Source organism: Notolepis coatsorum, assembly GCF_963971535.1.
Source record: "Notolepis coatsorum genome assembly, chromosome: 11".
Lineage (NCBI taxonomy): Eukaryota > Metazoa > Chordata > Actinopteri > Aulopiformes > Paralepididae > Notolepis > Notolepis coatsorum.
The window spans coordinates 49,609,291-49,627,321 of NC_140175.1; positions in this window are offsets into that span (position 1 = coordinate 49,609,291).

Sequence of the window (18,031 nt, forward strand, 5' to 3'; positions counted from 1 at the left end):
TTATAAATGTCTCTCTATAAACATACAATCAGTCTCTCTTTAACATGTAAATTAACTGTAAATCTGGCAAATAAGAGCTTTTGCTCTGCCACCATCAACCCTCCTGTACCTAGTCGAAGCGTCGGCTAGTGTTGTTATTCCAGATGCTTTCAATGCAATTGGATGTCCTGTTTTTAGCGGTAGACAGTATTTTGTTTCCTATCCCTATTGGGGTGGAATTCTGAACAGAAACCGCAAAAGTCATCTTGCGGTTTCACTTTTAATTTTGCCAAGCGTTTTGGGGTGGAATTCTCCGACGACGGAGCCCTGCTGTCACACGATTGGCGCATATGTCACATGACGTGCTGTGAAGACCCGCCCTACTCTGCCTCTGATTCGCAGACTGTGGATGGGGAATGTGATTGGACTAAAGCAGAGTCACTCACAGACAGAGAGTCCAGTCACGCCGCGGGACACATTCTTGTATTTAATACAGCGTTTTTAAAATCACGCAACATTTTCAGGGTCGCGAACCGACCTTTTCCCCTCGTTTTCGATGATGGAAGTGATTTAGGAAAAGCTTCGGCACGCCGAGAGGTACCCGTGTATTTAATCTCGCGAGGATCGGGGCAATATTCGGCCCGTGGGAGCAGTCACGGGTTAATACAATTTTCAGAGTGCAGAGGGGAGGTGTGCAGAGGGGATGACAGACTAATTATTCTGCTCACAGCCCCGTTTTAAACTTTTAAGGTGTGGCAGTCAGCTCGAATCTGATTGGCTAGTATCGGTTTTGGACTCTACATACATGAATCACATGGTTGAGGCTGGAGAAAGACACCTACCCCCTGCCTCTCCTCTAGCTGCAGTGAGCATAGTGAGTCTGACAGTGTGTTAGAGAGAGTGAGAAGGAGAAGAGGGAGACATAAAAAATAAATAAAAAAAAAACACAGATGAAAAAGAATGTAAACTATATTAAAAAAAAATTATATATATATATATTTTTTTTTTTTCTTCATATTTCATATTTGATATTAATTCATATTTTGATAGGGAGGCCTGGCTTCCGTTGGCTTCCATAAGGATTCGCCACTGCGACACACACGAAGTCAAGTTTGTGTGTAATGCTCCGACGAGGGAGAGAGGAGAGATGCGTCCCCGACACACACGCAGTCAAGTTTGTGTGTGTGTGTGTGTGTCCGACGAGGGAGAGAGATGGCGCACACACATTTACACACTTCTGCAGTCCCTCCCGCCATCCCTCTCTCTCTCCCTCTCCTCGCTCGTTCTCTGCCTGTCAAACCCCGTTTGAGGAAGTGTCGGGTTACACTATGCCTACGTCCCCGACACACACGCAGTCAAGTTTGTGTGTGTCCCCGACGAGGGAGAGAGATGGCGCACACACATTGATGTGCAATACAATCCGGGAGACAATAGGCGGCGGTATTTGCCCTTTTGCGAGCTCAGACCCATTCCCAACGATAACATCAGGTTGGATGGATGAAAATTAATGGATATCGCTAATAAAAGAAATAACGATTAAAAAAAAATTATTTTCCCGTTCGAACGAAGCTTCGAAGTATTTAAGACAGCCCTAGTCTACAATAAACCCAACCCTCTAGAACACGACACAAATCATAGTGAACAGCACAGGAGTCAACCATGTCTAATCCTCTCGTACTTAACCCATTCTCCGCCGATGACGTGCGTAATCTGCCAATGACGCCGTAAGGCGTCTTTGAGATCAATATTTCATATTTTCGTCATGGTATTCACATTTCACCCACGGAGTCTTGGCTGGTGCTGTAGGACTCCGCTCAACTCTGCAACGCTTCAATACCGCCACCTCGTGGCCGATCGACGAGTTGCCAAACCGGAAGTGGCCGGAAGTGCTTGGTCCGTCCCCTATTTTCGTCCGGCCACTCGGTGATCGTCCCGGGGCTCAATACAGACACCGTGGATATGGATCTTTGCCATAACTCAACATTATTTGGACGTGTATTAGTAATATACAACCCGGCAATGGATCGCATCGATCAACATCCCATAATAGCGATCTTTTTGCTCCACTCTCATCACCCAACGCTACGAGGACATGGCAACCTTTCCCCACCTTTACAAAGTGGAGTGACTTAAAAGATTGTTTATGAGAGTGTTGCCGCAGATTTACTGTAGATAGCCTAGGTCCCTTACACATGTTCAAGACTGCCAAACTCGCAGAAGGTAAAGTGTAAGAAGAAAGAAATTCTTCCTCCAAGTTGGTGACAGGTCAATCAGTCTGCCAATATTAGTCCCTTGGGGAGATGGCATGTGAATTGACATATAGCGCAGAATAGCTAAATACCAACCCCCCTTAAAATCCCCCCAGTCAAAGTTAAGAAGGACAAGACAAAAACCAAGACAGACAAGACATTTCCTCCTCCCCCTCCCCAGAGACCGCCGGACCCCCCCGATCAAGCGCCCCAACCCCGCTCAGCCGCACACTGCGGTCTTTACCTTCTCAGCTGCTGCGAACCACAGGTCAATTCCAGCCTGCCCTACCCCGATCACCCGGGCCGTGGATATCTCAAGATAAATCACATCCAATAGAGTTAGGGACCAGTTAATCATTGTAAGCTTCTCAGCAGGGGAGGAAACTAACTTTTTGGCTTACCAGCCAACTGGCGGGTATCTGATTTTTTTTACCAGCCAAATAGATTTTTTACCAGACAAAAAAAATCGCTAATTGTGATAATTACTTCTTTGTACGTCTTCGTCTAAATTGATTTTCAATCATAGTAAATTAATCACACTGTCTCTACTCTTCAAAATATTACATCATTAAATCACATATTAACATGAAAGAGGGAACTATTCTGGACTGGGTTGGGCTGAACTGGGCAGTGAAAGATGCTGGGTTGGGCTGGTCTAGGTTATACTGAATGATGAATTGAAAATGGGGGACCCTGATGTAAACAAGACGAAAGTCTTTCTCTGGTCTGCATCCCCTTAACAATTGCATGTATTGAGCCGTACTGTACTGTACCCATTCTGCAATCTGTTAAATAAAGTTTTCATTCATCACAGCTCAACTACTAGGAATGTGTGTCTGACTCTTAAGTGCAGGAAATATTCATCAGAAAGGGGGGACATGATGGAGGGAATGGAAAGAGCAGGTTTGACAGGAGCAGGGTTGAAGGGATTGATTGATTGAAAAGTTTATTAACAGATTGCAGAATGGGTACCATATTAGGGGACGCGAATGCATAGTCAATTCGAGAGAAGCTTTTGTGTCTGGCTGACAGGTGAGAGTAATCTTTGAGGGTGGGGTTGGATAAGCGCCAAAGGTCTGTGAGCCCCGTGTCCTTGGCCCACATCCTAAGGGCCTTAGAGGCCCGTTTTTGGTCGCTCGTTTCAGAGGGCCCGGACCTATCCATCTCCGCATCCCAGCACGCATTAAAATCGCCACCCACAATGAGAGCGTATCCATTAAGTTCCAACATATTCTTCGTGATTGTATTATAGAACGCTGAATCAAATGTGTTAGGAGCATACAATGCTATTATAGCCATCTTCCTATGCAAGAATTCAACTTTTGCTATAGTAATCCTTCCCTCCGTGTCCGACCATACATCCAAGACTTTGATATCAAGGTTACGTCTTGTAACTATGACTACTCCTTTCATCTTATCATCGGCTGAGGATGAGGAGATAACGTGATATTGCCGATTTGCCAGTCTTGACACGTCACCTACCAATAAATGCGTCTCACTAAGGAGAGCAAGGTCAATATTTCTCCTCTTCAATAGCCAAAGGACACTGGCACGCTTGTGTGGGGCGTTAAGCCCTCCTGCGTTCCAAATTAAAATATTCAATTTAGCCATGGTCGAGCTCGTCTAAATGCGTAGAGAACATACCAGTGCAGCCAGACTGAGTACAGAGGCGCTGATCCAGGCGGGCCCAGACGGTCAATCCCAGGAGTTCAGAGGAGGAACAATTACACACATATAAGACAACAGTACATAAAACACATAAAAATACCACCCCAGCTACAACCCCCCCTCCTTCTACTCTAAACCCTAACCCACCCATCCTATTATAAGCCCCCCTATACCCACTCTCCAATCCCCACCCTATGCCCCATCCACTGAGGATGGTCATCTTCCTATCACTTCCCACTAGAGACATGGATCCAATAAGACGCTCCCCACTCTAACCCCCCTCTAGATAAACCCCTGAGTAAACCCCCACTAGTCCAATAAACACAAATAATAATAAAAATAAAATCAATAAAGATATCGGTCGAAAACCACCTGAGCCCTGGCCCCAACATAAGACAACCATAATGGTAAAAATAGCCATTATTAAATAATAACTCACATCAACCTGCAACCATCTATTTCCGAATCTGCGCTTCAACGTCGCAATGTTATAGCCCAAATGGGTACAGGAAAATTCAAAACAAAATTAAATTAAAGCATCCCAGCCGATAGTCTAAGGCAGGATCGGGTCACAGGTTAATTGTGCAAAATTGTGTGAACAATGTCAATTAAACAATGATAATAATAAGAAAGGGAAAAAAGGGGTTATGGTTAAAGTGCACCCCTGAAGCAGTCCCTCTGATCAGGCACAACGGCTGAAATGACATAACCTATGTAAGAATCGACAATAATAGGAAAAGGAAAAAGAGGGTTATGGCTAAAGTGCAAGCAAAGTTAAACCTGACCCAGCCTGTTATCACATATTTATGTATATTCGTTCGAGAGCCAACGTGAACCTTGGCCCTAACATGACAGCTATAATGGAAAAATTTGCCATTATTATATAATTACTCAACATCAACCCTGTGACCATCTACCTCGTAGTCTGCATATTAATGTTGCAACGTTATAGTATAAATGGATAAGGGAAAATTCAAAACAAAATCAAAGCATATCAGCAGTTAGTCTAAGGTAGGATCGAATCACAGTTAAATTGCTCATTCAAATGCCATTAAAACAGCGACAATAATAGGAAAAGGAAAAAGAGGGTTATGGCTAAAGTGCAAGCAGAGCTAAACCTAAGCCAGCCTGTTATCACATATTTTATGTATATTCGGTCGAGAGCCAACGTGAGCCTTGGCCCTAACATGACAGCTATAATGGAAAAATTAGCCATTATTATATAATTACTCAACATCAACCCTGTAACCATCTACCTTGGAGTCTGCATATTAATGTCGCAACGTTATAGCACAAATGGATCACGGAAAATTCAAAACAAAATTAAGGCATATCAGCAGTTAGTCCAAGGTAGAATCGGATCACATTTAAATCGCGCATACAGATGACATAAAAACAGCGACAATAAAAAAAAAAAAAGGAAAAGAGGGTTATGGCTAAAGTGCAAGCCATATAACCATATAGCCATAAAGTGCAAGCCATACCCGACCCAACCTGTTATCATATATTGTATATGCATATTCAACCGACCTTGGCTTCTACTATTGGATCCCAAAGTTCAAAACAACCTGGATATAAAAATAAAAGCATACCAGAAGTTAGTTAAGGACCCGATCACTCTTGAATTGTGCAAACCAATGTCACTTTGAACAGCAACAGCAACCAAAATACGTAACCATTAACGGGTCTCGAATGTCTCAGCGCAGACGATAGACGAAGCCTGCTTAGCTAGCCCGAGGCTAGCGCGTAAGCTAGTGATGAATCCGGATAGCACGTTAGCCTATTATGTACATTGTTCAGCTAGCTCGTTAGCTTCCAAAGAGGCGATACACAAGTACGACCATGAGGTCAGCTTTAGCAAGTAACAGAAGTCATTGGGAAGCCCCGCTAGTTGGATGGGCAGTGGGCAGTTAGCATGTCTGGGCATGACAGCAAGTATTTGTGAATAGTCGGCCTAATCAATGAATATAGGCCCACACCGCCAAGTCACTCACCCGACATAGATATCAAGCAACAGTCTCGGGTATCCCCGCGAGATATTCCTTTGCTTTAGCCAACGACCAAAATGAACGCTGACCATCGACCTTCTCCAATACAGATAATTTCGCGGGAGCGAATAACGTGGGCCTCAGGCCTAGTTTCCATAGCTTAGTCAGAACCACCTTGTATTCGCCTCTCTGTGCTTGAACCTCCGGCGTAAAGTCCTCGAAAATTGCCACTTTGTGATCGCCAAGCCTCAGATTACCCCTTCTGGTACGAGCCGACCGCATGATGAGTTCTCTCTGCTGAAGCCTGTTCAGCTTGACTATGATTGGCCTCGGCTCTTTGTTCACGCCGGGAGAAAACCTGCCCGCTCTGTAGGCCGACTCACAGACAGGAGGCGAAGGGAGGACGTCCGTCCCTAGTATTTTCTGCAGCAGTTCGGGCATGGTCTCAGAGAGACGGCCTTCACCGCTGGTCTCCGGTACTCCAACAATCCTGACGTTGTGGCGTCTATCCCGGGACTGCATCTCCTCCATTGCCGACTGTAGTTTGTTGACTTCAGCCTGCCTAGCCAGCAGGGCGGATTCGAGACCCGCCATCTTCTCGCACTGTAATGATACCTCCGTCGTTAGCATGGCTAGTTCGTTAGCATTAGCCGATGAGGCAGCGTGAATCGACTCCATCTTGTCTGTCAGCGGGACCACCGCCAGCCGTATTTCTTCCGATATCTCACGACGGAGGTTGACACAAAAATCCGCCAACACTTTCTTCTGTGCTTCAGCGACGTGTGCCTCAGAGTCTGCGTGTAGCTTGGTCATGACCAAGAGCACAGCTTCGCTTATTTCCCCGACACCGGACGACGATGCGGCCAGGCCCGGTGGTGGTGGTTTGCTGGATGGGGCGCTCATGGCTCTGGTTTCCACCCCCGTCACAGCAGAAAGTCAAAAAAAAATCAACGACAGTATACTAAACACGATGACCTAGCAAACAAATAAAAAACAAATAAAAATAAAATAAAGACTAATGGGGAGAAACGTATATTCAGCACGGTAGAAGGGAGCTCATGTGAAACACGTCTACTCCATGATCGCTCAGCTCCGCCCCCATGGCCGCCAATGTGTTAATAGCTTTCTTTGAATACAGTTTCTCTCCTGTGAAATACAAATGTTCAACAAAACCATCAACATTGACTCAGCTAGACCTCTTTCTTACATCTGCGGCGCTAAAATTGAAGATGTTTCACTCCATAGATTAACACTTTAAGTGCCGAAAACGTGTTTAGGCGTCCTTCCCCGCCATGCTCAAGTTGCCGAGGACGCCGTAACTCGTCTTTAATATCAATATTTAAAAAATCTGTGATCGGAATCATATTTTCCATCCGCAGCCTTCACACACAGTTCTGAGCTCCTCTCAAACCTCTAGCGGTTCAAGAGCGCCATCTGGTGGCCGATCGGCAGAAGCGCCAAACAGGAAGTTATGTGGTTGAAGTGCTGATCGTCCATATTACTTCCGGGCACTCTCTATAGGTACCGGGACTCGATCTCGACACAATACATAGCGATCCGTTGCCAATAACTCGATAAACAACATGATTTGGACGTATATACTATTATACAACCTGGAAATAGATCACGTATTTCTACATCCCATAATAGGAATATTTCAGTTCCACGCTCATCGTCCAACGGCGCGAGGAAGATACGGTAAGATTCAGCATTATTTTTGAACGTGTTTGATATAAACTGCTCTGATGATCATATCACCCACACTAGATGAATGATATAACACTGCCCACAGAATTATAAACGATCCCCCGCCCATCCGGTCATCATCAGATGATACGTAGAAACTTCTAGAAGTACGTCCAATTGAAATTTTTTATCTCGCACAGATTCCTACCAAACTGTATTTCATCATCAATATAATGCATTTGGGGCTATAAATCACATTCTGGAGAAAGCTGCAGAAAGAGATGAAAACATACTTATACTTTAGACCATATTTTACTATGAATATGTGAATGAAAAAGTTTAACGTTGCTACACAATGAACAATACATATAGGACCTTGAATGGGCCCTAATAATGGCAATTTAGCAATAGAATTTAAAAAGTTATAGCCCTGCAAAGAAGGGGAACTTTTAGACAAATAGAGCTGGCAAGGGATGGTATATCATGAATTTAGCCTTAGGCAATCAAAGTGTTAATCTAGGTTAATTTATTTTAATGCTTTAAATAATTTAAATTAATCTCCAAAGTTAAAGCATACATTTTTACAGCCCTAGTAATAAGTGATTATTATTGTTCCTTTGTCGCACTGTATTGACTTGCTTTCCATATTGAAAAGTTGAAAAATGATAATAAATTAGTTTGTCTTCTATTCATTCCAAACAGCTGTTGCTGCTGGTGACATAAAACGTATCACTTCCTGTTTGCCAGGTGATTTCCCCTAGGAATGTCCTACCACAGCCAAAAAGGGCAAATGTGAAAACATCCATGAACTGGGTAGGTAGGCCTATAGGTAAAACCACTGTGTTCTATCAGTTGGTGATAAGAGAGTGACAAAATAGACATTTATTAATATGAAAATGTTATAGAGATGACTATTACTTTAATAATAGAACACAACACAAATCATAGTGAACAGCAGAGGAAGACGCTTGACAACAGGAGTTCAAAGATAACTTCACATTTATTGGTTATTCATTTCTTAATTATATCGCTTCATGCAATCCATCCAGGCTGGCTCCGTGTTGTTGACATAATGGAGCTGCTACGGTCGGAAAAAAGTATAGACGCATCCTAGTGACCTAGTCTAGTGTGTGACATCATCAACTGTCGACGGCTGCTCAGACGGGGAGGGGCTCTCTCTCTCTCGTGTGTTTTTAGCTAAAGTGGATAGAAAAGACAGTTTATGCAAAAGTCTTCTTAAGCACCCAATAGTTTTTATATAAATTGTCTTACAGTAGATTATTTTATTTTTAATAATAATATAAGCTGCATATAAGGAATACAACCAAATCCTCTGTCATACCATACAATTGTATTATTTATTATTATTATTATTATTATTTTGCATCGTGTTGAATCGCATCGTATCGCCCCGAATCGCATTATGTTGAATCAAATCGTATCGAATCGTATCGTATCTCAACAGGGGGTGAATCATATCGCATCGCCCGGTGCTTCAAATGTATCGTTAATGTATCGTATCGTTGGCACCGTATCGAGATGCACATCGCATCGGCCTCAGTGAGGAGATGCACATCCCTACCAGCGAGCCCCACTCATTTTATATATAGTGCAAATTAAGTGTTCAAATTAAGGCATCCAATATGAATAACCATTGTCTTACCTTAACACATTGGGTGCCATGCAGTATGCCCATCTTTACCACTCTCTGCCAGTGCTGTAAGCCTATGGAGTGGCTCACCTTCTTTGCAGGGCTATAACTTTTTAAATATTATAGCTATATCGACAATACTATTACTATTACCATTCAACATCGGGTATCTATCGTTCCGGATGTGGGAAAGTTATATTTTTCCATTCATACATTGTCGTGTTAGTACCGTCGAGAATATAAGTATGTTTTTAGACTGTATAGCAGTAATTCCTAGAATGCGCGCTATAGGCCCTGACGCGTATTATACATTATCGATTGGCGTTTCGTCCCTATACATGCTATATTAAACATTTCAAATGCATATGATCGCTATACATTATGCTCCATCATGCGTGAAGGAATGGGGGGGGTCGTTTATGATTCCTTGATTGTCACTAACGGCTTTCTTTAGTAAGACACCATACGTTGATCAGACAGATTGCAATGAAATAAATGGACAATCAAGCTGGAAATAACATTAGATTCCTCTTACCTCTGGCCGATGCGTCTGGAGAAAAAAAATTCCAATTATTTGATGTCGATCTGCTAGATCCATTTTCCGTTTGTATGACGCAATAAAGAATAGAATAGTATATCGAATAATCGTTATTGGCAATTAATGTGTTAATGCTGCAATATGTGACGTTTGGTCTTGGCATGATCATCGTAGGCTTCAATGATCTCTTCTGCTAAAAAGTTTCAACGATTTGATTAACTCTGACTCTCATCATGCCCTCGTAGAGCAAGCCCTTGTTTGCCAAGATAAAGCAACAATCTCAACAATAGGTTGTGATCCGGTGGTATTCCCACGGGCAGCCCGGGCAGGGCTCGCTGTGGCTGCAGGGGTGCGGTCGCTACTGCTGGCAGCTTCTGAATTACTTTGTTCATCTTTTGCCTTGAAAAAATACTGTATATCCATTTAGAAATTTGACTCAAAATAGCATGCTGGTGTTCACTACAAAGCATTTGGCGGGCGGAAATTCGGGATGCGGATGTTTACAAAAAATAAATTATGCTTTGCACCGTGATTGGTTACTGTTAGGTCTGGGGTGTGGAGATGGTGATAGGACCCAGTAGCAGACATAACAGTGAGGAAGCAGGCAGGACACGGCGGGGACTGATTTAACAAAGAGCTTTACTTAACACATTCGGGACGGGCCACGGAGATCTCTGTGTTTCGAGTCCATGCGTTGTGGACAGAGGCACGGATAAATCCGTGGGAAGTTGTTATTGCTTTTATTCCATTTTAATAACCTATTCAAGGTCGCCGAGCGGCACTGCAGATTTACCCTACTCTATGAATTCGACAAGGTGCAATACCGGCCAGATCCTCTTAGGGGCGCTATCGCGCTAATGCAGTGTGCCCTGTGGCTGTCTGTGTGTCTTTTTTTTCTTTCTTTCAATGGAGATTTCAGTAGCAGGATTCTGGATGTGCAGCATGTAGCTTGGATTACGTGTCGGATCGCAGATTTCACCATGCAATAAGGGGATTTATCATCAGCCAATGGACATATCGATCTACCAGATGGCGATCGATAACGGGGAAATGCTTGGGGGGATCAGCCCAGACCACGGTAAGATCTTTTTCACGAAAATTACAGCCCGATCGGGCATTGTTTTGATAGCCATCCAGGCGATCGGCCTATGTGGCTAGTTAGACGAACACGGTTATTGGTAATCAATAATAATAAACAACGTCCCCCGCCCTCCCCCTTTCATGCATACATGCTTTGGGAGCGTGCCGATCATATGCAGTTTGAGTTATTTCTGTAGCATCTGTAAAACGGAAATGCCATTGGATATAACGTTAGCAGCTATTAGCCCTATATCTAACCTTCCAGAAAATATACTAGTCCCAAATCCCGTATAACGCTTATATTCACGGCGCTATAAAATGAGAACCTATTGATGATTTTTTTTTTCTTTAAGCCATTTTGAAGGGACGGTTTATGGACTCAATTGACAATGAGAATGGACAGATAGCAATACTATAAAGTATAGATTTAGCTGTACAAACAGCCCCACGTTTGTTTACATTCCCCGGTCCTCTTGACATTAATTAGACTCAGCCCAATGGCTCCGAATGTGTTAAACAAGGCACCATAAACAAAAAATTTTACAAACAAACTTCAAACTCGAAAACCTGGAGGGAAAAACTTAACTAAAAGTAACACGAGGAAAAAGGAACACTAAACTAGAAAACACTTACTGAACAGATATGAACACGAACGGGGAACACGGCATGTGATCACACGGAAGGATACCATGGACACAAAGGCAATACTGATAGCAATACAACAGGAACAACCACTAACAGGAATAATGTTAGTTATTAGTATTAGGGATGCACCGATATATCGGTCGGGTATCGGTATTGGCCGATAAGCGCCTTGTTGACTGCCATCGGCCTATAAGCTCAAATTTGCCGATGCCAGTGGCTGATAAATGTCCGTCAATTTGTGTCGCGTCAATCTGGTCCACACGTGTTATTTGATACTATCTTGTCTAGCACAGTCTCTGGAGCGTAACAGTAAGAAGCATTTTGTATGAAAGTATTCTGTACTTCTGTATGACAACTATTAAAGAACTAACTAAACTGAACGTTCAAATTAAAAAAAAAATTTAAGCAACTAAAACCCTGCCTACTCCCCCGACGTTCTGCAAAATGTCACAAGCATTCTGGCACTAGCTGAATCAGAATTAGATTATTCGTTCTACTCGCATCATACATGTAACGTTAAGCTAAAGTTTTTCCAACAACGATAGCTAGTTAGCCAACGCTAGCCAGCTACTGCGAAAACTATTGCCACACTGATGATATCAGGAGCTATCAGTAGCTAGCCAGCTAGATAACGTTAGACAATGCCTCATGTATTAAACTAACGTGAATAGTTGACTGGGTAATTTTGTTTAGTGATGCACGATATATCGGCCACCGATATAATATCAGCCGTTATGGCAGTTTTTTTTTCTACACATCGGTATCGGTCCGATATCAAGATAGGGCCGATATGGGCCGATATTTAAAAAATTATAATAATAATAAATTTGTAGTCTTTTTCTTTTCTTTTTACATGTTTTGGCCTTAAATAGTTTCAAAATATCATTTCTGAAAATAAGTTACAAAAGTTAAAAAGAAATGCGTTTTGGAAATTGGCTCTTTATTTGATTATCATAAAAAAGTGTTTTCTATACAGAGATATCGACATCTGTAAATATCGGTATCGGCCAGAACAGCAATATTAATATCGGTTATCGTATCGGCCACAATTTTCACATCGGTGCATCACTAATTTTGTTTAAACAGTAACGTTAGCTAGTATCACTCGAGGTGCACTCGACTGTTGCCGGAGCATTTGTTGTTATATAGTTACACGTTCAATAACATCAGCAAGCATTGTTGGTCATTCAAGAGCCCGTACTGAATTGTACCCATTCTGCAATCTGTTAATAAAGTTTTCAATCAGACAAATGTATAGAAAAGCTTTTATTATAACATTATTTGCAGTAAAATCATTATGCCTCGTTTGGTACTCCTGCGGACGCTGGTATCCTACTCGTGGGCGGCGGGGAGCTAACGTTATTAGCTACGGTATGGTTGTTGTTGATCTCTCGTGTAAATCAATGGCGGAGTTTCCGGAAGTAAAAAAAACGAATAAGCGATTGCCGATTGGTGGTAAGAAAAGCAGGGCTGGTGCAAGCGGTGTGACGTAATTGGCAGAATCGACTGTCAATCAAAATTGTTCTGTTTGATTGATTGATTGAAAACTTTAGATTGCAGAATGGGTACAATACAATACAGCTCAATACAACAACAGTGTATTGAAGACCAGAAAAAGACTTTCGGCTTTTTTACATAAGGGTCCTCCATTTTCAATTCAGCAAAACATTTAGAGACATACTGTACAGTAGTTTCATAAAAATAATTATTATAAAAAAAAATCTATATTTATAATATATATTTTTTTTCCACAAATATCGGTTTCGGCCGATTGTTGATCGGTGCATCCTAGTATAATGGTAGTTATAGTTATTCTCCACTCACATCGTAGCAACAACCAGAACCTTCAGATTCCTCCTGAGCAACGTCAGAAGGATCCGCCCCTTCCTGACAAAAGAAGCCACCCAACTCCTCGTCCAATCAATAGTCATCTCCCGCCTCGACTACTGCAACGCACTGCTTGCTGGCCTTCCAACCACTGCCACCAAGCCTCTTCAACTCATTCAGAACGCAGCGGCCCGCCTGATCTCAAACCTACCGAAGTCAGCCCATGTCACCCCACTTCTCAGGGACCTGCACTGGCTCCCCATGGCCGCACAAATCCGCTTCAAGGCCCTCGACCTGGCATATCGTGCGGCGAAGGGAACGGCTCCCGCCTACCTCCGGTCAATGGTCTCTAACTACACACCCTCAAGACCCCTACCGCTCTGCATCCTCTGGCCGCCTCAGACCTACTCCTATCCGAGCTCCGGGAGGGTCATCAAAGAGAAGTCTATTCTCGGTCATTGCCCCACAATGGTGGAACGAACATCCCACCAGTTAGGACAGCCGAAACCCGTCCAATCTTTTGCCGTCGACTACCTACATTACCTACATTTTTTCTTTTTTTAAATAAACTCTAACCTTAACTAACCTTACTGTCATGCACTTGTCCTAATATACTAACCAACACTATAGCACTCAACACTTTGATGAACATTGTTACTCAGCTGATAGAGTTGTACTGCTGTCTTGTTGTACAAAACTTGTAAGTCGCTTTGGATAAAAGCGTCAGCTAAATGACTAAATGTAAATGTATAATGAACCCACAAGGAAACACAGACTAATTGACAACCGAGACACATGGAGGGCTGATTACAACGAGAGACACCTGGGATGGGAAGACAGAACTGACAGACTAGATAAACCAATACAAGACTGAATAACAAATACAAGACAAGACTAACACACTGGGAACATAAAACTATACACTAAGACTAAACCGATAACACAATACAATCGACTAAGAACCCTAAAACAGGCAGGGGAACACGAATGGCAGGAGGCACACTGGGAGACACAGTAATAGGGGGAGAACAGAGAGGAACACAGATAATTTAAAGATGCACCAGTGCATGAGGAGGGTATGTTCCAGTGAGTGTAGTCCAAGAGTAGGTGAGGGGAACTGTCCATGAGTGAATGGAGGATGTGGATGAACAAGAGGAGCGGGGACGCGTCAATACTTTTACCAACTACCCTCCAGTTCCGCGTTCTGCGATCTGATTGGCCACTGACGTTTCTGGTCATGTGACGCCTGTTTCTATCACCGGTTAAGCTTAGGCACTAGGGATGTCCCGATCACGTTTTTTTGCTCCCGATCCGATCCCGATCATGTGATTTTGAGTATCTACCGATACCGATCTTTCCCGATCCGATCAAAAAAAAATTAGCTTTTTTTTTTTTATTCAACAAACATGACCATGTTCACGTCTTAAACTCATACTGAGGCCTTAGTTTTGGTTTTAAATTGCATATCATCATTCATTTATTTATTGTCACACAGAGCAGAAGAATTTTGCCAAAACAAACCAATAGTATCCAGCTGCAGAACAGCCACACTCTCAGACCCAAACACATTTCCTTTGATTTAATTATACATCAAATGATTTATGTCAAGGATTGCAATGCCTCGCTTGAATGAAGTTAACTTTTCACCTGGATAACGTCAACATTCAGGGTGAATGTAATGTGAGAAATTGGGATAAAAAAAATTAAAAATAAAAAAAATTATTTGGTCTGCCGTTCTGCAGCTGGATACTATTGGTTTGTTTTGGCAAAATTCTTCTGCTCTGTGTGACAATAAATAAATGAATGATGATATGCAATTTAAAACCAAAACTAAGGCCTCAGTATGAGTTTAAGACGTGAACATGGTCATGTTTGTTGAATAAAAAAAATAAAGTAAAAAAAAAAAAAAAAAAAACCCAGACTAAAAAAAAAAAATTGCCGATCCCGATCTTCGGGGAAATCACGTGATTGGGACATCCCTATTAGGCACTCTTTCGAAGTTGGTTAAGGCTAGAGTTTGTCTTAGAGCAGGGCGATAGAACACCAGCCCTGATTCCAAACTCTAACCTTAACCAACTTCGAAAGAGTCGCCTAAGCTTAACCAGTGATAAACTAGGCGTTAGGTAGTTTACTTTGCAGGCTGTTCGAGGCGGAAATAGGCGCAGAAACAGGCATCACGCGATTGGCGTCACATGACCAGAAACGTCAGTGGCCAATCAGATCGCAGAACGCGAACGCGGAACTGGAGGGTAGTTGGTAAAAGTATACCTACCCATAATCACCTTGCTGAAGTGTCACCAGGGGGCTGTAGCACAACACACACACAATAATTGCCTATATAATGCTGTGCACATATTATATATAATTTCATAAATTCCCAGCATAACATTTGGCCTACCCTAGCCTTCATTACGGGCCGCCTATGGCTGTTCACTATATTTAGAGTTGTGTTCTCTTTTTATGATTGACTGATAACCCTATTAGAATTCAAGAGACGTGTACATGGCAAATTGAACTAGCTACAGTATACTGTCTGGCATTGCTACAGCGTATAATGCTCTCTGACTGGTATTGTAGGCTAAAGTGTATATGCTCTCTGATTGGAATTGTAGGCTATGCTCTGACTGGAATTGTAGGCTACAGTGTATTATGCTCTCTGACTGGTATTGTAGGCTACAATGTATATGCTCTCTATTCTTTGCTGCTATCTTCCTTCCAGGAGACATTGGCCGCCTCTCCACCAGCTCCACTGCTGTTTGGAGCCATTTCCCAGAAAGGTAAAATGACCCCTTAAAGCCAGTCATCAGGGATTTTCATCCTCTGGTAGATGGCTGAGATTAGATGAGTATAACCCCTTTAAACTAGTGGATAAACTGAGTGCTTGCTGTTCAGTCTGGATTAACCTGGACCTCTGCTGTCGGATCAGATGGCAGGGGGTCTTCCAGAGAGAAGGAATGACTTCATAACAATGATGGTATTTGGGGTTAGAGGTGTGATGGTGTGTGTGTGTCTGGAGGTCTGGAGGAGTGCTCCAATAAATGCCTCCTGTTTTTGGCCAATTACTCAATCAGCTGATCTGACAAAGGACAATATTTGCCCTTTGCTGACAGGGGGCGGTGGGGAGGAGATACAGAGGAGGAGGAGGAGGGGCAGGTCTGATCAGAGTCTAAGGTCAGGGAGGTCAAACAAAGCATCTTTATCTTCCATATGGGCAGAGGAAAAGGAGGACATTATTGTGATGAAGAAGGCTTCATCACAATATATCCTCCTCTTCCTCTGACCATACATCAGATGGAACCATATGTGTCTCCGTCTAGATTACCTCAACTTTAAAGATCTATGATATCTCATTTATAATAATAATCATAATAATACTGCCACCTAAAGATTATTCTTATTGTATTTTCTACTTTAGTGCGATAGTATGTAATGGATAGTAACAAGAAGGATGGGAGAGAGAGAGAAAGATACAGTACAGAGGGAGAGATACTGTAGAGCATGAGAGAGCTCTTTGCCCCAGAGACACAGAACATCAGCACAAACTGCACTCCTTTTTCACACTATATCCCTAATTCGGATAGATAGAGATAAGGTCGAAAATTGGTGAAGTGATCTTTAAGATACAAACCTGACCCCCTCCCTCATGGAAGGGTGAGGGTGGGCGGGTGGGGGGTGTACAGTGAGGCAAAACATTTAGTGTGTTCAGTGCTACTCAAGCCAGTTGCCTAGTTCACCTATACTTAAGATAAAATAAGAAATGCAGGCATCATAGCATCATGGGGAGAAGGGAAGTACAGGTACATGGTAATAGTAGAAGACATAATACAGGTAATACAATTATAGTACAGTAGAAAGTATAAATAGGCAGTGTAAACAAAAAAATTAACTCATGCGTATGAGCAAGTAGGCAGTGTAATCAAGGTGCAGATGAGGGTCTGTATGCCCTATCAGTTATATTATGCATTACAATAAATATGGTTACAGTAGACACTAGAATCTAAATATATACTATGAGTAAGTAAGTATACAGTATACACAGGTGCCGTAAACATAAGGTACGTATGGCGTGATATACGTTATATGTTGTAGTCCGTTTAGGTGGGAGTCAGACAACACTCAAGGGCTGCAAAATGTTCTGCAATCTGTTAATACAATTTTCATTCAATCAATCACCGTGCAGATTGATTAATTGAATGAAAATGTTATTAACAGATTGCAGAATGGGTACAATACAGTACGGCTCAATACACACAATTGTTAAGGGGATGCAGACCAGGGGCGTTTTTAGGGTTAGAAAACATTGGGGGCTTCAGCCCCCCCCCCTTTTTTTTTAAACACAGAAATATGCAATTTTAGAGTAATTAGAGATGAATACTGAAGAACTAGAATCATTAGAGGTTCTCAAAGTGAGGTCCATGTCCATGAGAGGGATCTGGGCAGTCCCCATAGAAAATTCAAAGTTAACAGGACCAAATCATCAGTTTCTTATTTATTTATTTAACCTTTATTTAGCCAGATAAAACATTGATCTGGTCCAAGAGGCCCCAACAGGAGTACAAATATACATATATACACACACATATATATATATATATATATATATATATATATATATATATATATATACTGTACATTAGGGATGCTCGATATTGGCTTTTTTACCGATACCGATATTCCGATATTGTCCAACTCTTAATTTCCGATACCGATATCAACTGAT